General features: G+C 35.4%; 1 pseudogene; it reads left to right on the top strand.

Annotated features, from left to right (window-relative positions):
* Positions 1 to 19,074: 19,074 nt before the first annotated feature.
* The window catches only part of LOC123609957, a 52,326-nt pseudogene continuing 47,595 nt past the window's right edge, over positions 19,075 to 23,805 (top strand).

The following is a 23,805-nucleotide window of genomic DNA, read 5'->3' as shown; positions in this document are numbered from 1 at the left end:
CCAAAAAAAAAAATACTTTTGAAGTTCTGGGAGAGAATAGAGTGAAGAGCTTAAGTAACATTTAGTTGAGACTTTTAGTCCATTAGTAACATCAACATTTTTTTAAAAGAAAAATTAAAAGAAAAAAATTTTTCCAGCTTTTATTGAGGTATGGTAGGAATAAGAATTGTACATATTCAAATATGCAATGTGATTTTTAAGTGGTACCAAATGATTATTTAATATACATTGTGAAATGATTACTATAATCAAGTTAAGTAACATATGCATTACTGTATAATTACCTTCTGTGTGTGATCGTGGTAAGAACACTTAAGTTCTACTCTCTTAGTAGATTTCAAATATACAGCATAGTATTAACTATATAGTATTAACTATAATCATCTTACTGTACATTAGATCCCAAGCACTTCATCTGATACCTGAAAATTTGTACTCCTTAATCAACATTCTCCCCCATTTCATCTACCCCACCCCCAGCCCCTGACAACCACCAGTCTACTCTCTGGTTCTATAACTTAAGACTTTTTCAGCTACATATATTCCACATGTAAGTGAGATCACATAGTATCTGACTTTCTGTGTCTGGTTTACTTTACTTAGCATACTGTCCTCCAAGTTTATCCACACTATTGAAAATGGCAAAAGTTCCTTCCTTATTATGGCTAAATAATTCCATTGTGTATATGTTCTACATTTTCTTTATCCATTCATCCATCAACTGACACTTAAGTTATTTCTACACCTTGGCTATTGTGAATAATGCTGCAATGAATGTAGGAATGCAAATATCTTTTTGAGGTATTGATTTCATTTCCTTTGGATATATATATCCAGAAATCAGATCGCTGGGTCATATGGTAGTTCTATTTTTTTTTTTTTTGTAGTTCCGTTTTAAATTTTTTGAGGCAACTCCATAGAGTATTCCATAGGGGTGGGACCAATTTATATTCCCTTTTTTACATTCCCCAAGTTTTCCCTTTTCTCTGCATCCTCACCAGCACTGTATCTTTATGACAAATCTCTAATAGCCATCCTAACAGGTATGATGTGATATATCATTGTGCATTTGCCTGATGATTAGTGATGTTGAGCACTCTTTAATATACCTGTTGACTATTTGTATATCTTCTTTGGAAAAATGTCCATGCATGTCCTTTGCCCATTTTTTAAATCAAGTTACCTGTGGGTTTTTTGGTTATTCAGTTGGATACGTTCCTTATATACCTCTTTTCAGATATATGGTTTGCAAATATTTTCTTCCCTTCTGTAGGGTGCCTTTTCATTTTGTTGATTATTTCCTTTTCTGTACAGAAATTTTTAGTTTGATAGTCTCACTTGTTTATTCTTGCTTTAGTTGCCCGTGCTTTTGATGAAATAGTGAAAAAAAATCATTTACAAGACTGATGTCAAAGAGATTACCCACTATGTTTGCTTCTAGGAGTTTTATGGTCTCAGTTTTTACATTTAATTGTTTAATCAATTTTGAGTTAATTTTTGTATATGGTGTAAAAGTCCAAATTCATTCTTTTGCATGTGGATTTCAATTTTTCCCAATACTTTCCCTTTCCCATTGTATATTCTTTGCACCCTTGTCAAGGATTAGTTTACCATATATGTGTGGATTTCTTTCTGGGCTCACAATTCTCTTCAATTGGTCTACATGCCTGTTTTTATGCTGATACCACATGATTTTGATTACTATAGCTTTGGAATAGAGTTTGAAATCAGGAAGTGTGATGACTCCAGCTTTTATATTTCTTTGTTCTCCTTCTTATCCTTCTTTGGTTATTTTGGGCTTTTTGTGGTTCCTCATTTTCTTTCACTGATGTCTTACAGTTGTCAAAGAATGGTTTTTAAAATTATTTCACTCTATCATTATCACCAAGGTCATTGGAAGTGGATTTCTACTTACAATAAACATATTCAATCTTTGCTTAGTTATTCATCACAGATGTTGTACTTGTAACATTTCCTGTCATACTTAACTGATTTTTTAAAAAAGCAACTCTAGATTTGTTATATCATGGTAGTTAGATCCTTGCCACTTCTATCTACAGAACAAATGTACTAAACCAGCACATAAACTTCTTTCAATTCACCACTTGCTTCCCTAGTAGGAGAATCATTCTGGACAATGCCTTAGCCCCACTGCCTGTCCTCTAGGGTAAAAAAAATATCAGAAACTTTGCTACCTAGTGATGGATTAGGATGAATACGTGAAACATACTGCCATGGCATATAGCTGTTTATTTTGCAAAGATTGTATATTACATAAATATTGTATAAAACATTAAGTCTTAAAATATATTTCATCTTTATGTTAAGGTGAAACATAAGCAATCATTTAGTTCATTAATATTAATAATTAATAGTGTATTAGAATAGTGGTATGCTGTGGACTACCTAGATTTTTTTTACTATCTCATGAACATAATTTCTGCTTCTCATTGGCTCTGCCTCTGTTCGTGTCATTCCAGTTCCTTGATGTCACAGAGATTTTCACAAAAGGCAAATGAAATTATAATTACAACAATCCTCACTCCCATTCAACTATCTGGTAATTGTGTTCTTCCACAGGAAACTAAATTTCGGTAAACATAAAATAAGGAAGGCCCTGATTATAGTAATAGTCATTATTTTTTTAAGAATTTATTAAGTGCCAGGATTTCTAGATCCTTTCTGTACAGTTTCTCACTTCATCTTTATGATACCCTTTATTTTTTTTTAATTTTTTTTCAACGTTTATTTATTTTTGGGACAGAGAGAGACAGAGCATGAACGGGGGAGGGGCAGAGAGAGAGGGAGACACAGAATCGGAAACAGGCTCCAGGCTCTGAGCCATCAGCCCAGAGCCCGACGCGGGGCTCGAACTCACGGACCGCGAGATCGTGACCTGGCTGAAGTCGGACGCCCAACCGACTGCGCCACCCAGGCGCCCCTTTATGATACCCTTTAAATATAGGTTCCATTTATATCCCATTTCACAGATGAGGAAACTGAGGCATACAAATTTGTCTTGCTCAAGGTCATTCAAGAAGTAAGTATAACATTTGGAGTAATATTCAAGTAATTTGGTTCTTGTATTCAAGTGATTTTGTTCCTATATACTTAAGTACTTCACTATATATGTTAGGGTATCTGGCAGCTTACAAATGCTGGGAGTATCTTCAGGATATCAGTTTTGCTATATCTTCAATTGGCTATTTTTTATAGTCCTACCCCATTCACATTGCTCTAGAGATGAAAATCAGCTCTTTTGAGGGAAATGGGCAGTGTGTATAGACTGAAATCCTTCATATGTTGAATAAGTCTTGTAAAAACACTGAACAAAATTTCAGTGTGATAATGATGTGGAAAACAAAGGCAAGCTGAGGGCAAAGCACAAGCTAGCACCCCTCTCTCCCCAGGTGGAGTAAGTGTGCCATTCCTCAGGTACTCCTGGCTGCCCAAGAACAAAGAAAAGGGAAAAACAAATGGTTAACTGATAAAGATCACAGTCATAGAGGACATGAGTCTCATTCAGTTACAACTGTCTTAAATATTTACAAGGAAAAACCAATTTTATCAATAGCCAAACTTCCAGAAACCTATAGATTCAATTTCCTGGAACCCTGACACCAGCCTCCATAGTGTAGAAAATCTTTTATAATCAGTCACTCTTCACAACCCCAGTGCAGCTCTTTCCGCCCACAAGCGCTGTCCCCATGCTTTAATAAAACCAACTTTTTACACTGAAGATATCTCATCTCAAGAATTCTTTCTTGGGCACCTGGGTGGCGCAGTCAGTTAAGCGCCCGACTTCAGCCAGGTCACAATCTCGCGGTCCGTGAGTTCGAGCCCCGCGTCAGGCTCTGGGCTGATGGCTCGGAGCCTGGAGCCTGTTTCCGATTCTGTGTCTCCCTCTTTCGCTGCCCTTCCCCCGTTCATGCTCTGTCTCTCTCTGTCCCAAAAATGAATAAACGTTGAAAAAAAAAAAAAAAAAAAGAATTCTTTCTTGGCCGTGGGCTCCAACCCCAACACGTCAAACCACATCAGATAATACATATATATCTTGTTATATTTTATGTATCTTGCTTGCAAATAAGGAGACATTAATCTTTTTCGTATTTTTTTATATGTAAAATATTATGTGGTCAGAAACTTACAAAAAATTTAAGGAAAACAAATACCATCATCCTTCAACTCAGAGATAATCCCAGAGAGAATCACAGATTCTCTGATTCCATATATTATTTTACATAAATCTCAGATGTAGAAAGATACGTGTTACTTACAGATCACAAAAACGCACTGGTAAATACATTTTTAAAAGTTCACTCTGATATAAAATGGTGGTAAAATGATGTATGATTCAAGATTAGTGAAATTTTGCAGTAGAAAGATTATTTTAAATTGGTGAAAGTGTAAATTTGTACAATAATGTCATTTATATGAGTTCCTCCTATAAAAATTACTAGAGATGCATGCAAAGATACATGCACTAAGATGCTCATGTCAGTATTATTTTAAGCAATAACAAAGATTCAAAAACATCTTAAGTATCTCAAATGTCTAACCAGAGAGGAATGGATATATAGATATATATAGTGGAATATAATGTGGCCATTATCATTTATTTTATTTTTCATGTCTGAGGACACGATAAGATCTTTACAAAACAAATTCTGAACCAGGATTCTTAAAATGTGTGCTTTTCCATAGACTCCCTGGTCCCTCAGCAAATAGATCCTTGAGGGTCCCATGCAGGTTTTTATGCATGTATCAATTAACAGGGAGGACAGACATCATAAGGGTGCCTCAGATACACATTTTCTCATCTACCACTCCTACTGCTAAGAGTCATAATTGAAGTAAGCAAGTGTTTTTTTTTTTTTTTTTTTAAGAGACAGAGAGAGACAGAACACAAGTGGGGGAGGGGCAGAGAGAGAATGAGACACAGAATCCGAAGCAGGCTCCAGGCTCTGAGCTGTCAACACAGAGCCCGACGCGGGGCTCGAACTCACAAGCTGTGAGATCATGACCTGAGCCGAAGTCAGACACTGAACCGACTGAGCCACCCAAGCACCCCTAAGTAAGCAAGTGTTTTTAATGAACATACAGAACTTATAGGAATTTAGTTGACTTGAAAGGAATACAATACACTATATAAAAACCAATTCAAAATCAATTATATCATTAAAACTTGTTGAGAGAAAATAAAGAACTTTTATGCCTACAATGCTACAGTGTTCAAATAATAGGTCTTTAATATAACTTTTAAAGTTACAAATATACCATTTATTAAAATCTGCTATAGAAGAGACACACATAAAGCAATTTGTACACACACACACACACACACACACACACAGCCATCCTGTAAAATTACTAAGTAAAAGTTTCATACTGTTCTCAGTACTTACTTGCTAGTGTTGGTCATTATTGGACATATCTACACACAGGACTGCTATTTTGAGATCAATCCTTTCTAATAATGGCAGTTTCGATGGAAGTCTCTTTAAATACTCTAAGTTATTTTAACAATATTTATTCTTCCAATCCATGAGCATGGAATGTTTTTCCATTTCTTTGTATCTTCTTCAATTTCCTTCATAAGCTTTCTATAGTTTTCAGCATACAGATCTTTTACATCTTTGGTTGGGTTCATTCCTAGGTATTTTATGATTCTTATCGCAATTGTGAGTGGGATCAGTTTCTGTATTTCTCTTTCTGTTGCTACATTATTGGTGTATAAAAATGCAACCAAATTCTGTATATTAATTTTGTATCCTGTGACTTTGCTGAATTCATGTATCAGTTCTAGAAGACTATTGTTAAAATGTCAATACTACCCAAAGCAATCTACACATTAAATGCAATCCAAATCAAAATTGCACCAGCATTCTTCTCGAAGCTAGAACAAGCAATCCTAAAATTTGTATGGAACCACAAAAGACCCCAAATAGCCAAAGTAATATTGAAGAAGAAAACCAAAGCGGGATGCATCACAACCCCAGTCTTTAGCCTCTACTACAAAGCTGTAATCATCAAAACAGTATGGTATTGGCACAAAAACAGACACATAGACCAATGGAATAGAATAGAAACCCCAGAATTAGACCCACAAAAGTATGACCAACTAATCTTTGACAAAGAAAGAAAGAATATCCAATGGAAAAAAAGATAGTCTCTTTAACAAATAGTGCTGGGAGAACTGGACAACAACATGCAAAAGAATGAATCTAGACCTCTTTCTTACACCATTCACAAAAATAAACTCAAAATGGATGAAGGATCTGAATGTGAGACAGGAAACCATCAAAACCCTAGGAGAAAGCAGGAAAAAACCTCTCTGACCTCAGCCGCAGCAATTTCTTACTTGACACATCTCCAAAGGCAAGGGAATTAAAAGCAAAAATGAACTATTGGGACTTCATGAAGATAAAAAGCTTCTGCACTGCAAAGGAAACAATCAACAAAACTAAAAAGCAACCAACAGAATGGGAAAAGATATTTGCAAACGACATATCAGATAAAGGGCTAGTATCCAAAATCTATAAAGAACTCCCCAAACTCCACACCTGAAAAACAAACAATCCAGTGAAGAAATGGGCAGAAATCATGAATAGACACTTCTCTAAAGAAGACATCCAGATGGCCAACAGGCACATGAAAAGATGCTCAACTTCACTCCTCATCAGGGAAATACAAATCAAAACCACACTGAGATATCACCTCATGCCAGTCAGAGTGGCTAAAATCAACAAATCAGGAGACTATAGATGCTGGCGAGGATGTGGAGAAATGGGAACCCTCTTGCACTGTTGGTGGGAATGCAAATTGGTGCAGCCACTCTGGAAAACTGTGTGGAGGTTCCTCAAAAAATTAAAAATAGACCTACTCTATGACCCAGCAATAGCACTGCTAGGAATTTACCCAAGGGATACAGAAGTACTGATGCATAGGGGCACTTGTACCCCAATGTTTATAGCAGCACTTTCAACAATAGCCAAATTATGGAAAGAGCTTAAATATCCATCAACTGACGAATGGGTAAAGAAGATGTGGTTTATATATAGAATGAAATACTAGTTGGCAACGAGAAAGAATGAAATCTGGCCATTTGTAGCTACATGGATGAACTGGAGAGTGTTGTGCTAAGTGAAATAAGTCAGGCAGAGAAAGACAGATACTATATGTTTTCACTCATATGTGGATCCTGCGAAACTTAACAGAAGACCAAGGGAGAGGGGAAGGGGGGAAAAAGTTACGGGGGGTGGGGGGAGGCAAAACATAAGAGACGCTTAAATACTGAGAACAAACATAGGGTTGATGGGGGGGTGGGGGAGAGGGGAAAGTGGGTGATGGGCATTAAGGAGGGCACCTGTTGGGATGAGCACTGGGTGTTGTATGGAAACCAATTTGACAAAAAATTATATTTAATATAAAAAAAATAAAGTAAAAAATAAAAATAAATAAATAAATAAATACTCTAAGTTAAATGGTACAACATCCCTGGTTTGGAGCATGTACCAGAGAGAACCATTATGAACAGGAGGCAGCCTGGTCAGGTAGAAAGTGCTTTGGAGAAGGAATAAAGGAGAAGAAGCTGGACTAGGAGTGGAGATGGGCGTTCCATCTCTTAAGTAGGCTGCTGAAACCTGTTGGGTGTCCATTTCCTCATCTGGCGTATGGTGGTTACTGATAACTATTGACCCTAGGTGACATGATGGTGGTGATGACCAAATGTAACAATGATGTGAAAGCATTTTGTTCAACCACACCTACCAAGTGTTATTAATCACTGAGCTAGGGTAGAAGCCTACTCTGAATCTCAGTTTCTTCATCAATACACTGCAGAGATGGAACAAATTAAAGGTTTTTCAAAAATTATTTTTGGAATAGAACTCATTTTTCAAATCTCAAACAGAACTTTGAAATAGAACCTATGGAACACTGTTCAAAAATCTGCAAAATCTGTCATTGAAATTTGGATTTTTCAATAAAACTCAATAACTCTTCATTACCTGCATGCTTGCCCCCCCACTCAATAGTCTCTCATTGCTTCAAATAATAACAATAAAATTACCCGCTGCTGTTTTTCTTCAAAAAAATATATTATGGCTAATTAAGCTTTTAATTAATTTTCTTATTTTATACTCAAAAGCAGAAAATATTTAGTGGATCCTCAAGGCATATAATAAACAAAATGATTCTTAGTTTTATTTTTAACCAGTATTCATAAGTTTATTGAATATCTGCATTAAAATCGTAAATGTTTTACATACCTTTGGTTGATTAATGACTTTCATGCTAAGAGGAGGGCCTTCATCAAAGTCATGTTACAAATGAAAAGTATAATGAGAAACAGACATATTTTCTGACTTCTAACAATGTTCCATTCACTAAATCAGACTCGCTTTTTTTATTAAACCTGAAAAAAAGCGTGACAAATGTGGAATCTTTTCCAACCCAACCTTCTCTACCTCCAAAATGACTTTACCATAAACCCTGAAATATTTCCTCCTTTTACAGAACCAAGCAAACATTAGTTTTATAGAAGCCATGGCTGGGTATGTATGTGTATATAACAGTGTCCATACCTTCCTTACTAATACTCTACTTTGTATACATTTGAATTTCTCTTATGAATTTTATTGAGTCATGTCCCTTTGCTCAAAAGGGAACAGACTCTCATTTGTGATGGGACTGGACAAATCTGTCCTTTAAGAACTGTAGCTATTTTCTATGGGATGTTTTGACTCCACAACATACATTGTCATTACCCATATATTTTCCCCAAGCTAATAATAATGAAATTCTCAATAAAACTTTTTAAAAATAAAAATAGATTGTTAGTCTTTTTATGGTTATAAAAATGTCTCAGTGCATAAAACTACAAATAAAATATATTAAAACACAGTAAGGAAATAAAATCACCTATAGTCCTTTACTTAGAAATACCTTGATAAATATTTTTTCATGTATTAAATGCCCATATAATCATATGTATTATTAAAATCAGGCCCTGCTTTCCAGGTAATCAATATTGCATAGATTTCTTTCGTGACTTCATGATTTAAATACGTGATATCATCATGATTTCAATAAATATAAGTATCATTATCTCAATAGTTCTCTAGTAACCCACTGTGTGGACATAGCAACATATATTTTTGCCAATTTTATGTTAATGTAACAAAGAACATTTTCATGTATTTGCTATTACAAACAATATAGTGCTTAATATCCTTATACTCAGAGATGATATTCAAAATATATAATGGGCCCAAGCATCAATCAATGAAAAATGCCAACTACAAAATACACACACACACACACACACACACACACACACACACACACACACGTACACATACACAGACACATATAAGATAGTCCTACATGTGCAACCAGGTCTACATTAGCCCAGATTAAACTTTCACAATTTTCCATGTTTCATTCATTATTTTCTTGCAATAAATTCTTTAAAATGGAACTGTTGGGTAAAAATTCACACTTTTAAAAAAGATTTTGAAGCATATTCTTAAAATGTCCTTCCAAATAGTTTATTATTCATTTATACTCCCACCAGCAAAAGGAAATGGAAATTGGAGTACCAATTCTCTAACACTCTTGACAACACTGAATATTATAAGCTTCGCAAAGAATCTTCACCAACCGATGTGCAAAAGATAATATCTAATAGATTATATCAATGACCCCAAATCTTTGCTGCTGCCTGTATCCATTTCTTCTACCATGTGACTTTGCAATCCCTCCTATTGCCCAACTGGGCTTGCACTTTTATACTTTTAGCATCGCCACAAGAAAGCCATGCTGAACTAGCCAACTGATAACAAAAAAATGGATGAGAAATACGTGGAACTCTAGCAGAGTATGAAAGACACATGGAGCAAAACTGCCCTAGGTAAACAATCCTAGGCAAGCCTCAGCTACACACAGGAACCAGCTGCGTATAGAAACAAAAGCAAGCCTAGGAAAGATCATTCCAAGGCAGGCAACTCACAGCCAACCAAAAGATGTGTGAGTTTCGATACCATTGTTTTCTTAGCCATTGAATTGGGAATGTTGTTACACAAAAATGGTTAAATGATACAATATGTCCTTTAATTTCATCTAATTGGTTAACTTTTGTGTTTGGTGTTCCTTTATGTTTCTTCCTTTATGGTTTCTCTGCTCTTTGGTTAGGGTAGTTGCCTTTTCATTATTGATTTCTGTAAATGGTATATCTCATCTATTATATATGCCATAATATCTTCTTAGTTTATTATTCATCTTTTATATTCATATGCTGATTTTAGTGTATAAAAATTAAAAGTTCATGTACTTAAATCTATCTATATTTTCCTTAATTAATTTACCTTTGGTGACCTACTTGGAAAGATCTCTCCTCCTACATCAAGATTTAAAAATATTTACCTGTATTTTCTTTTAATACTTATATTGCTTCTATTTTTATAGTTAAATATTTATTGTGGTATAAAGTTATGAAATAGGGAATCTAACATCAATTTTTTAACAGACAGTAGTTCCAATACTATTTGCTGAATAATTTATTTTTATTCCTTCAATTTGAAATAACATGCGCATCATATACTATATTTTCCCAAAATGCTAGGGTTTCTTCTTAGTTGTTTTACTTCACTGATTTATTGATACATTTCTATTCAAGTGCCTAAGTGATTTACTTTTTATCAGCTTTATACAATTTTAAATCTTGGTGAGGAAATGCACATCTACTACTCTTCTTACCACACACAAAAAATTGTGTAGACCATTTTAGAAATGTATTATTCCAAGTCAATCTCAGAAGTATTTACTGGAGTTTTCAAAAAAGTTTCATTTGGATCTAATTAATTCACAGAAAATGGCTATTGTATGATACTTAGTCTTCTCATTAAAATATAACATGTATTTTAAATTATTCAAGTATTATTAGATCTGTATCAACATTTTAGAGTTTATCATATTGGTCCCTTATATCTCCACTTAAATTTTTCCTTAGGTATTTTATATTTTTTGTTGCTGCTACAGAAGGATTCTTTTACATTAGAATATGAATGGCCATTCCTTGTGTAAAAAAGATATTGATTTTGTAGCCAGTCATTTTATTAAACGGTTTCATTCAGTAAATTTCAATTGATTCTCTTGAGAAGACAACTACATAATCTTGGAGGTACTCCTCTATAATGAACAACATTGCAAATAGAAATGATATATTTTTGTTTCAAAATACAGAATACTTTATTTCACACTGTATATACTCCTCAAAACTTATTTGGAAATCAAAAGCAGAGATTAAATCAAGCATTTTCATCATCTTCTTAGTTATAAATTTTCAAGGTTTTCTTCATGATTTTTTATCTATTCAAATTGACAAGATTTTCTACTTACAAAATATTTGAAACTTTGTTAACAAACTTTGCAAATCATTATAATTCTATTTTAGATATAAAACCTGCTGGTGTTGATCTTGAAGGCTTACAAATTCTGACCTCTTAGTCAAAAGCTTCTCTATATTCCAGTTAGGTCCTCCCTCTAGGTGCTAGTGGACAACTTTTGAAATTCAGATCTACTCAGCTGTCATCCCTAATATTAAAAAAAGAGACAGGTCCAGACTGCAGGAAGAATGTAAGTAAATGTGTAAAATATCTTCTAAGTAGTGTGTTTTATTTTATTCCAGTTGCTATTATAGCTTATAAATTAGGAAATACAATTGTGTGTGCACATATATATGTAAATAAATATTTACTTATTATTTATTTATATGTTTGTATATATGTTTGTATAAAATTAATAAATTAAGTTAATAAAATATTAAATAAATATTTATTATTTATTTATATGTGTGTATATATGTTTATATGTGCATCTATATATTTATATGTATGTATATATATATTACAAATATTATATGTGTTATATGTATTATATTAATTAAATGTGTATATATTACAAATATATATGTGTATATTTTACAAATGTTATTATTTAATAAAATGCTAATAATTTCTGTCTGTAAAAGCTAAACTTTAAACCTTTATTAAACTGAATTTAAATAATGAAATAGAATAGAATGGAGGAGGCTGATTTCTACCATTTTTTGTAACATACAGACTTAGAAAGGTATTTCACCCTCACTATATATTGTCCATAATAGTAGCATTACAATTAAAAATAAGTGAGTGAGACATACAAATCTGAAATCCCTTTAGATAATCTGTGTGTTTCTGAAGAGTTCTATGGACAGAGAATTTCCAAAATTGAACAGCATGTTTCATTGATTCCAGAGCATAGTTTAAAACCTTTTTAGCCTATTTGAAATTAGAATGCATGTTGTAATAAGTGTTATATAATTGTTTAATCAGGAGCATTTCTTCTTCTTATTATTATTTTAGTGACACATTACATACTTGTGTTATCTTACAATCAATGGTATTTAAGATTAGATGTACTATCACATTTGAACATTATAGAATAGCTCAGGAGTTTACATTACTATGTGACCATTTTATAAAGGATCTTTTCATAAAAAATAATCCATCTCTAGTTTAGACTTTTTTAAGTCAGTGGATTATAATGTTTTCAGGGTTATCAGCTCCTTTTAAAATTAATGGATATGGGGCGCCTGGGTGGCGCAGTCGGTTAAGCGTCCGACTTCAGCCAGGTCACGATCTCGCGGCCCGTGAGTTCGAGCCCCGCGAGTTCGAGCCCCGCGTCAGGCTCTGGGCTGATGGCTCAGAGCCTGGAGCCTGTTTCCGATTCTGTGTCTCCCTCTCTCTCTGCCCCTCCCCCGTTCATGCTCTGTCTCTCTCTGTCCCAAAAATAAATAAAAACGTTGAAAAAAAAAATTTAAAAAAAAAAAAATAAAATTAATGGATAATTATGAGTAGCTACCCCTAAAATTATGCACATACCCAAAATCTCACCCAGTTTCATTAATTTAATACAATGACATAATGTAATGACCCCTAGAATAGTGTTTTTTTTACATCATCATTGGCTATAAACATTTAAAACTATTGAGATTCAGAAATTTCATCATTAATGATTTGCAGAAGATTCTAATACACAGCCAGGACTGACATTGCCTTCTAGCTCATCCAAACTCTAGATAATCTGTGGATTATCTGCATTAAAAAATTCTTGCATCCCACATTGTATACTATGAATCTGATCTGTTCTAGGCTTGGCCTCTGTATTAACAATTTTTAAAAGCTCTCTCTCCTTGCTATTCAAATTGTGGTCCACAGACTAGCAGCATCAACATCACCTGGGGGCTTATAAATGCAGAATCTCAGGCCTCATCCCAGAACTTCCTAATCAAAATCTGCATTTTAATAAGATCTCCAGATGATTCACATGCACTTAAGTTTTAAGAAGCAGGGGGTGTCTATAAGAGTCCCATGTGCAACCAGGGTTAAGGATGGCTACAATTAAGCAACATATCTTCCAGTTCTGTAATTTATTAACAGAAATTATTGTTTCCTAATAAGTTTTTTCTTTAAAAACAAGTCTTTTGCAGTTACAAAGAACAAAGATTCACTTTGCTCCCTAAGATAGAATTTACGATAAAGAAACAAAAGGAAGAAGAGGAAGTCCCAAACAGGAGAACATCTTTCACTAAAATCTTAAATAAATATTAAAATATTAAAAGGAGATTTTGAGGTAGGAAACAACTTACTACATCCACTACGATACTCTGTGAATTAAATTTATCAGTAGAACTTTCTAAATATTCTTGAATTACCAGTATATTTATAGTTTGGATCACTTATCCTTGCTGAGTTATAACTGATATGGTTTTTAGAGTGGTGGTGGCAGTCCAGAGCTGACAGACAAGAAAGAATTCTTGAGACATCTTTGGTGCAAAAAGATTGTATTAAAGCACAGGAACAGGACCTGTGGGCGGAAAGAGCTGCACTGGGGTTGTGAGGAGTAACTGAATATATACTATGGAGTTGGGGAAGGTAAAGGCAAAAGGGAGGTTTCCAAAAGGACTTTCAAACGCTAAAGAAGACTCATAGGAGACTGGAGGCCTAGCTATTGTCAAGCTAAGGTTGTTTGTTCCTCTAGTAAGGCATTAAGGCATTAAGACAGTAGGGAGTTCCTGGAGAAATGTGATACTCTGCCTATCCCAAGTATTTGTCAAAGGGCTGCAGGTTATAAGGATATTTAATTTTATCTACCATTTCCTTCTTGCCTTTGTTCCCTACATCATTATGGAGGGGAGTGTGATGTTAGGGCCCCAGGAAACTGAGTCTATGGGTTTCTGGAGGGGGTGGGTGCAGGGTGTTCACTTGTGCTTTGTCCTCAGGTTGCCTTTGGCTCCCTCACCACAATGACTCAATTATCTTTCCCTTCTACCACCAGTTCCTATGAATTGAAGACCTATAGTGTAGGATCCTAGTGATCCTTTCTCCCATCAAAAATACCACAAAATGTTCTCAGCCTTTAGGAAAAAAGCACAGCTAAGAAATACTATAAAGAGGGGTGCCTGGGTGGCTCAGTCCGTTAAGCAGCCGACTTCAGCCCAGATCACGATCTCATGGTTTGTGAGTTTGACCCCCACTTCAGGGTTTCTGCTAACAGCTCAGAGCCTGGAGCTTGCTTTGGATTCTGTGTCTCCTCTCTCTCTCTCTACCCCTCCCCTGATCATGCTCTGTCTCTCTCTCTCAAAAATAAATAAACATTAAAAAAATTAAAAAAAGAAATACTATAAAGAGAGATAAGAGGAGCAGGCATAATCGAGAGACTGTATGTGTATGTATATGGTGTGTGTGTGTGTGTGTGTGTTGTTTGTTTTCTCCATTGGCTCAAGACTATTATTCTGTGCTAATGACCTCTGATTTTATTTTTAAGTTTTTTTGTTTACTTGTTCTTTGTTTTTAATCATGGAAAGGCAAATTAAACTTACAAGATTACTTTGCTAAGACCAGAATTTTAGAGTTTTGCTTTGTTCTATATCTGGAAAGATAAACTGACCTATGACCTTTTGCACAATTTGTAACTCTCCAGAACCTGTAAGAAAACCACAGAAACAACCACACTTATGCACACCAGCACCAGAGTAAAAACCATGTGAGCAATAAGGTGGAAATAACAGGCTTGGGCCAGTGCTGTTGGAATGCAGTGTATTAAAAAACATCCAGAAGAGTGACCCTCCAAATAAAGCCCCATGAACAACAAACAGCATTTAACTTGTGTGTTAGGTAGCATGTTTGCTCAGTAACATGTTCTAACAAGAAGCTGGGCTCTATGTCATCTTCATTGTATTCTTCCTCCTTCACAGTTTTAATAGAAGGTTAACTACAAACTCATAACTGATAATAGAATTAACCTATTAACTATCAAACTGGACACATTTATATTACTAAGCTTCTCCAGGTCACTCCTAGACTAGTCTTTTGTTTGCTATGCAAGAATGCCAATTTTGTTATTTCTGCCATCTTTGTGAATAGTTAATAAAAACCAGTGTTACCAAACAGTGTGTAGTTGATCCACTTATAAGGATGGAATTGGAACCTAACCAATAGTAGAGGGGATGCTAGGTAATCCCCTGGTTATGTTGCCTAGATAAAACAGTCTACTATTTGTACTATCTCCTTCAGGAATAGCCTACTTCTTAGTTCTTGACTGGCAGCTCTATCAGTTCCCCTGCCTGGAATGTTCTTTCACTGATTTTGCACCAGTGCTTCCTGCTGACCATTTGGGTCTTCCCTGACTGCTACCCCAAAGGAGCTCCAGGTCCCTCCCTATCAAAGAACTTTGCTTTATTTCCCTCAGAGGAAAAAATATACACCATCTGATATATATAGCTTTAAATTTTAAATACTGTCTCATTTTCCCCATAAGAGTGTTTGCTCCAAAAGGGAAGGGACCTTTGACTATCTTGTGACCAAGTATATTGTTCCCAGAACCAAAAGAGAGCTTGACCTATTGAAGGCTTTCAATGAATATTCATTGAATAAAAGAATGAGCCATGATAGCCCTAGGAATCAACTACTATGAATATCTAATAATCTGATATGTCAAATATTAATATTAATCTACAATGAAAACACTGCGGTCAGGTAGAATAATTTATTTCAAAATCAAACCTAAGCATTTATAAAATCTATTATGTTAGATCTACTTAGAAAAGGTTTATTTATCTTGTATTATTCTTTTCCATCTATTCCACACAGAAAGAAATATATGCCTCAGCCCCAACTATTAAAACTTGACTTTGTGGTTTTTATTCCTCAGGCTGAGCCAAAGAGGAATATACCAATTAAAAATGCAGAAGATATATTGTTGATGGCTTCCTTTGCTGTGAAAAACCTTTTTATTTTGATGTAGTCCCAATAGTTTATTTTTGCTTTTGTTTCCTTTGCTTGAGGAGACATATCTAGAAAGAAGTTGCTACGGCCAACGTCAAAGAAGTTACTGCCTATATTCTCTCCTATGAGTTTTATGGATTCAGGTTTCACATTTAAGTCTTTAATCCATTTTGAGTTTATTTTTGTGTATGGTTTAAGAAAGTAGTCCAATTTCATTCTTTTGCATGTAGCTGTCCAGTTTTCCAGAACCATTTATTAAAAAGACTGTCTTTGGGGCACCTGGGTGGCGCAGTCGGTTGGGCGTCCGACTTCGGCTCAGGTCACCATCTCGCGGTCCGTGAGTTCGAGCCCCACGTCGGGCTCTGGGCTGATGGCTCAGAGCCTGGAGCCTGTTTCCAATTCTGTGTCTCCCTCTCTCTCTGCCCCTCCCCCGTTCATGCTCTGTCTCTCTCTGTCCCAAAAATAAATAAACGTTGAAAAAAAAAATTTTTTTTTAAATAAAAAATAAAAAAATAAAAATAAAAAGACTGTCTTTTCCCCAGTGTATATTCTTCTTTACTTTGTCACAAAATAATTGATCATATAAATGTGGGTGTATCCCTGGACTCGCTATTCTGCTCCATTGATCTACATATCTATACTGTTTTGATTACTATGGCTTTGAAGTAGATCTTGAAATCTGGAATTGAAATACCTCCAGTTTTGTTCTTTCTCAAGATTGTTTTTGGATATTCAAGGTCTTTTGTGGTTCCATTCAAACTTTAGTATTCTTTGTTCTAGTTCTGTGAAAAATTCTGTTGGTATTTTGATAAGGATTGCTTTGTATCTGTAGATCGCTTTGGGTAGTATGGACATTTTAACAATTATCAGTTCTTATAATCTATAAGCATGGAATGTTTTTCATTTCTGTCATCTTCAATTTTTTTCATCAATGTTTTATATAGTTTTCAGAGTACAGATCTGTCACCTCTTTGGTTAAGTTTATTCCTAGATATTTTATTATTTTTGGTGCAATTGTAAATGGAATTGTTTTTTTAATTTGTCTTTCTTCTACTTAATTAGTAGATATTAATGCTACTGATTTTCTGGATATTAATTTTGTATCCTGCAACTTTACTGAATTCATTTATGACTTCTAACATTTTTTTTTTTGGTGGAATCCTTAGGGATTTTTTTTTCTTTTATGTATAGTATCATGTCATCTGCAAATAGTGACAGTTTAACAGATGCCTCTTATTTCTTTTTCCTGTCTGATTGTTATGGCTAAGTCTTCTAGTACTGCACTGAACAAAACTGGTCAGAGTAGACATCTTTGTCTTCTCATCTTAGAGGAAAAGCTCTCAGTTTTTCACCATCTCATATGATGTTAGCTGTGAATAGACAGTTTTCCAAAGAAGACATACAGATGGCCAACAGGTACATGAAAAGGTGGTTAACATAACTACTTATCAGGCAATGAAAATCAAAATCACCAAGTGATATCATCTTACACCTGTAAGGATGGCTATTATCAAAAAGTGTGGGCAAGAATGTGAAGGAAAGGGAACCCTTATGCATTGTTGGTGGGAATGTAAATTGGCATAGCCACTATGGAAAAACAGTTTGGAGGTTCCTCAAAAATTAAAAGTAGGGGTGCCTGGGTGGCTCAGTCAGTTAAGAGTTTGACTTCATTCGGCTCAGGTCATGATCTCACAGTTTATGAGTTCAAGCCCTGAGTTGGGCTCTGTGATGACAGCTCAGAGCTTACAGCCTGCTTCGGATTCTGTGCCTCCCTCTCTCTCTGCTCCTCCACCATTTGTGCTCTGTCTGCCTCTCTCTCAAAAAGTAAATAAACATTAAAAAAATTAAAAGTAGAACTACCATATAACCCAACAATCCCACTTTCTGTACATAACCAAAGTAAATGAAATCACTATCTCAAAAAGATATTTGCATCTGAATTTTTATTAATGCCCTAAACACAATAGCCAGGACATCAAAACAACCTAAGAGCCTGTCAATGGATAAAAGAATTAAAAATGGCATATATATATATACACATATATGCATATATGTATATATATATATGTGTGTGTATATATATATATATATATATATATATATATATATATATATAATTCAGCTGTATATTTAAAAAAGGAGGAAATCTTGCCATTTGCAACAATATGGATGAACTTTGAGGTCATTATGCTAAGCAAAAGAAACCAGACAAAGACAAATACTATATGACCTCACTTATATGTGGATCTAAAAAAAATTAAATATTAAAAATTGAACTCAGAAAAAAATGCAAGAGATGTTCCTACTTCTGCAAAATATTCATTGGTTTCCAAACAGATTTTCAAATGAAATTTTAAAAAGCATTCTCATATTTTGGGTGCTTACTTTATTGCCTTATAACCTTCTATAAATGTATCTATTTCCAAATTTAAGTGATATTTATTTGATTTCAAAACAAATTTACTCACTGCACAACCTTTAAATCTAGATCTACACTTGTCAACTATTAAGAACCTCTATGGAAGCATTTCATGCTGTGGAAGTGTGAAATGTAGTTTCCTCAGAGAGAAATGAACCTTGCTAAGATAGAATTCAATTAGCCTTCCTGCTCAGTCCAGGCATCCAAACCTGTCATTTAATACTTGGTGCTGTTCACATGACCCAGTTATCCACAAATATCAGTACCTGAAAATGTTCCATACCTTACTAATTTGCAAATAACAACAACAACAAAATCTATTACAAGATGCTGAATCTGCACTCTAACATTTTCTCGACTCAGCCATACTCCCAAAACTCTGAGGACTACGCTGTAGATAATGATGGGTTTCCAGTTGCTCTTCACAGAATATTTGATGATCACCTTTGGTGAGTTTGAAAAGACAGTCTACACAGTGATTAAGAATGCAGACTCTGGGGTGCCTGGGTGGCTCAGTTGGTTAAGCATCTGACTTAGGCTCAGGTCATGATCTCACGGTTTGTGAGTTCAAGCCCCGTGTCGGGCTCTGTGCTGACAGCTCAGAACCTGGAACCTGCTTCGGATTCTGTGTCTGCCCCTCTCTCTGCCCACTCATGCTCTGTCTCTCTCAAAACTAAATGCACACTAAAGATTAAAAAAAAAAAAGAATGCAGACTCTGGAGTCAGACATCTGGAGTCTGAATCCAGCCCTGCCAACAGTTTGATGCAGGACTGTAAGTTTTCTGTGCTTCTGAACATCAGGTATCCAAATAAGAGAAATAACAGTACCTACCTCAAAGTGTTGTGAGAATCACACATACCAGGGCCTGTAAACTCTTCAGCACAATACCAGGCACATGCTCGAAAGAAAGAAATAATAACTGCTTTGTGGCCAATATTTTCCCAATTTGCAGCTTATCTTTTTAATCATATTGATTATATTGATAATATACTGTAATCTTCATTTTGTGTCTTCCAAATCTGTACATATACTTCACAATTTCTCAGTTGTACTGGCCTCCAGATAACTATTAGTGCCAGCTGAGGGTTTAGTACTGATGTCATTTGGGTCCTTTCTGTGCATCCTACCCCTTGTTATTCTTGTCCCACTCTAATGCACTGTCTTGGGGTCTTTGTGCTCTTTCTCTCCATTTAGTCTTTGAATGCTCACTTTCTGAATCATTAGATGGTGGGTCTGCATTAGCTGATTACAGGAGAAGGTTCTGAGTCCTGCCTATATGCCCTGCACCCAATAGCAGCACTAGCATTTCTCCATGATCAATCTGTCCTCTCACAGTGGACAGGCCCCTCTGCTTCATCCACTGCATGAACCTGGCTTTCCACATAACTGTGGAAATGGAAAGGGGGATTGGTAGAATGACACTTCTTTTGGTAGAAAGAGACATTTCCTGGTTGAAGTTAGAACTGACAATAGATTCTCCCTGCCCCCACTGCCCACAAAAGTGAATGTCATAACATTTCCTGCTCGACCTATTTAAGTATCTATCTGCCCAAAATAACTTAGGATATTGCCATTGAACTGTCACTTGCTTAATGTCATGTGATCTATGTGATCACAGATTTGTTTACAAATAAGCATGGGCTCCTTCTATAACTACCAATGATATATATGGCCAAGAGGCAGGAATTCGGTTTCTCACTTTCAAGAGTTCGTAAAAAGACCGAGAATTCTCAGTTTCATAGTGTGAAAGGGTATTATTTGCTGAGAATATATCAACAAGACAAATTTAAGTGTTTTCATCAGTTATAATTTCTATTAGGATAAATTTAGTAATAACAATTATAGTGCAAGTTAATGCCAGTCATGGGTACAAAAGTAATACATGTTTGTTGTAGAAAAATTTTACATATGTGAAGAAGTATATATAAGAAAATTTAAATAACCTGGGTTTCCTCTTTCCTCTTTCTTAGATCATGCTTCATCTGGACACTGTCAATATTTCTAATTATAAATTTGAATTGTCAAGCCACAAATTTGGGATTTTCTTCATTTTCTTAATCACTGAACTTATTTTCTGTCTTAAGCTTTTTCACTGGTAGAAACATAATATTAGCCAAAACATGATACTCTTAGTTTATTCTAACTTTTCCCTTAGTGAAATTAGAATTTCCTTACCTATCTTCTTTTTTCTTTTTCAGGATTATAGTTTCATTCTAGAGGCCTACGTAAGAACAAGGCATCTGGAAGGATGTAGATGTGGTAGGTGTCTGTCACCTACCCAGTCACCATGCCCTGACAGATGCTGCATGCTTTTTACATGGCATCACAGAAAACCACTACCAGCAATCAACCCTGAACTGCCCCTATCCAAAAGGAGAATAACTCTTAGAATATTTTTTCCCTTAAAGAGTGTCTTAGTTTGAATTATTATGCCTGGAAAATAATAAGGGTACAGACTAAGATTAAGTGGAGTGAACCAGATTTCCATTCCAAGGGCTACAAGTGAAGAACCTGGAAGAATGAGACAAGGAAAGATAGAAAGCCAATATAGACTGGTGTTATTGAGATTAAGGCTGTGAACAGTGGCTCTTCAGAGAGAGAGAAACAGCCCCCAACAGACAGGATTGGCCTGGAACCATCAGCTAGACTTTGGTGAGACCTGACACTAACAGCTAGGTTCTCCTGTTGAGCAAGAATAATTTTACAGACCATCGACATCAGACAAGGCCAAGGCCACTCTGATTGCAATGGATTAGGACAAAAAAATCACTTCATAATTATATCTAAAAACAGATAAAAGCATGAAATATTACCCTAACCATTAAAAATAACCAAGTATCTCCCTAACCTGGCTAATATGAGTGACTGCTATTTCTTTACCAGTTACAAATATAACCTCATTTTATTCCTTCCACTTATAGGTAAGATTTAAGATACCTAATCATAGAATTATCTTTGCTTCCTGATCACATCCAAACCTGAGCAAAACACCATTGTCTTCAACTCTCCCCCAAAATACCTAACACGGTTAACAATTTCTTAGTCCTTTCTAACTGCCTCTTACATAAATGTCCCACAGTTCCCTGTGTGGTACATTCTCTCTGTCTGCAACAAGCATTAAACTCAACTTGTTCAACATCATATGTGTTCTTGGTGGTCTTTGGTTGTCGAGTATTGAGACACTCTATTATGCTAGTACCTCTTGATGAGTTTATAGAATGTATCATAAACTTGTCCAACAGAAGGAGAAAGGCAGAAGGAGCTGTGCATGAACTCAGACCAAGCAAGCTCCTGACAGCTTCCTTGGTGATGGGGGAGCCATTAAGCAGAAAGTGAAGTGAGCCAAATTTCAATCCCAGCTACCTCTCAAATCAAAAGTATGAGTCTCCTCCTCAATTCTCTTATCACTGCCTGCCATAGCATTCTGATCTTCCATAGGCACTTTAAGCAAAATCAGATCCCCTCATACACAAGAATTGAGAGTTTGAGATGCTTGCACCACAGTCTGGGTCAAATGGAGCTATTCTCTTGCTCAGATCTTACTCAAAACTACCAGCTTTTTAGGTCATACAGTTAATAAAATGGGCAGTACTCCAAAATGTGGAATAAATTGCCTCTAAAATTTAAACAGGCCCATTAAACATTGAAGAGTTCATTGTTGCAAAGATATCTACCTTTTCACACCCAAGACTCCTGGATTCAAAAAAAACTTACTGAGATGTCAGACCCCTCTGTTGTCAGAAGTACATGTAATCTATTTTATTTTATTTTTTTTTTCAACGTTTATTTATTTTTGGGACAGAGAGAGACAGAGCATGAACGGGGGAGGGGCAGAGAGAGAGGGAGACACAGAATCGGAAACAGGCTCCAGGCTCTGAGCCATCAGCCCAGAGCCTGACGCGGGGCTCAAACTCACGGACCGCAAGATCATGACCTGGCTGAAGTCGGACGCTTAACCGACTGCGCCACCCAGGCGCCCCAGAAGTACATGTAATCTAAAGCACCTACCATACTGATATTATCATCAATGTAATGAATGTGTAGGATGTCCTATGAAATGGCCAGAGCCCTAGGAACTAATTGATTCAGTGAAAAACTAATACTTTTGGTATCTTCTATATTTTAACATAGAAAAAAGAAAACATTTATAAGATACCAATATGAAGACCATATATGGAACAGTTGTTGTAAATAGAGTAACTAGTTGATTAATCTGTCATCATTCTCCAAGACAGCCATCTTTCATTCTGGCCAAACTACAGAATAAAATGGGAATGTGAGAAGAATCTCTATACTTAAAATCACTTATGATGGTACTAAGTCTCCGTGATTGTTTTTTACTTTCTATTTTGAGAAGAAGGGTAAACTTAACAAATTTTGTGTAAGATATGTATACTAAAAATTACAAACATCCTACAGAAAAATTAAATGATATTCATAAGTGGATAAGATATACATGTTTATAAATCCCAAAATTCAAATTGCCTAAATGTCAGCTCTACTCAAATTGATCTATAAATTCAATGCAATCTCAATTGATATTCTAACAAGTGTTTTTGGTATAAACTTTAAAGCTGATTCTAAAGTTTATGTAGAAATGCAAAGGCTCTAGAATAGCCAGAAAAAAAAATTGAAGAACTTACAATAGCTGATCTCAGGACTTACTATAAACCTATGGTAATCAAGAAAATGTGGTATAAAGAAGAGAGGGGCATCTGGGTGGCTCAGTCGGTTGAGCATCCGACTTTGGCTTAGGTCGTGATCCCGCAGCTTGCAGGTTCAAGCCCCATGTTGGGCTCTGTGCTGACAGCTTAGAGCCTGGACCCTGTTTCAGATTCTGTGTCTCCCTCTCTCTCTGCTCCTCCCCTGCTCGCACTCTGTCTCCCTCTCTCTCAAATAAAGGTTAAAAAATTTTTTTTTAAAAAGCAGACACATATAGATTAATGGAATAAAATAGCATCCACAAATAATATCCACATATCTATAGTTAATTGAGTTTCAACAATAGCGTCAAGATAACTCAATAGAGGGAAAAGATAATTTCAATAAATAATGCT

This window comes from Leopardus geoffroyi, chromosome B2, assembly GCF_018350155.1.
Source record: "Leopardus geoffroyi isolate Oge1 chromosome B2, O.geoffroyi_Oge1_pat1.0, whole genome shotgun sequence".
NCBI classification, from domain to species: Eukaryota; Metazoa; Chordata; class Mammalia; order Carnivora; family Felidae; genus Leopardus; species Leopardus geoffroyi.
Note: the sequence above shows the minus strand (reverse complement) of the source record. Positions and strands in the feature narration are given on the sequence as shown.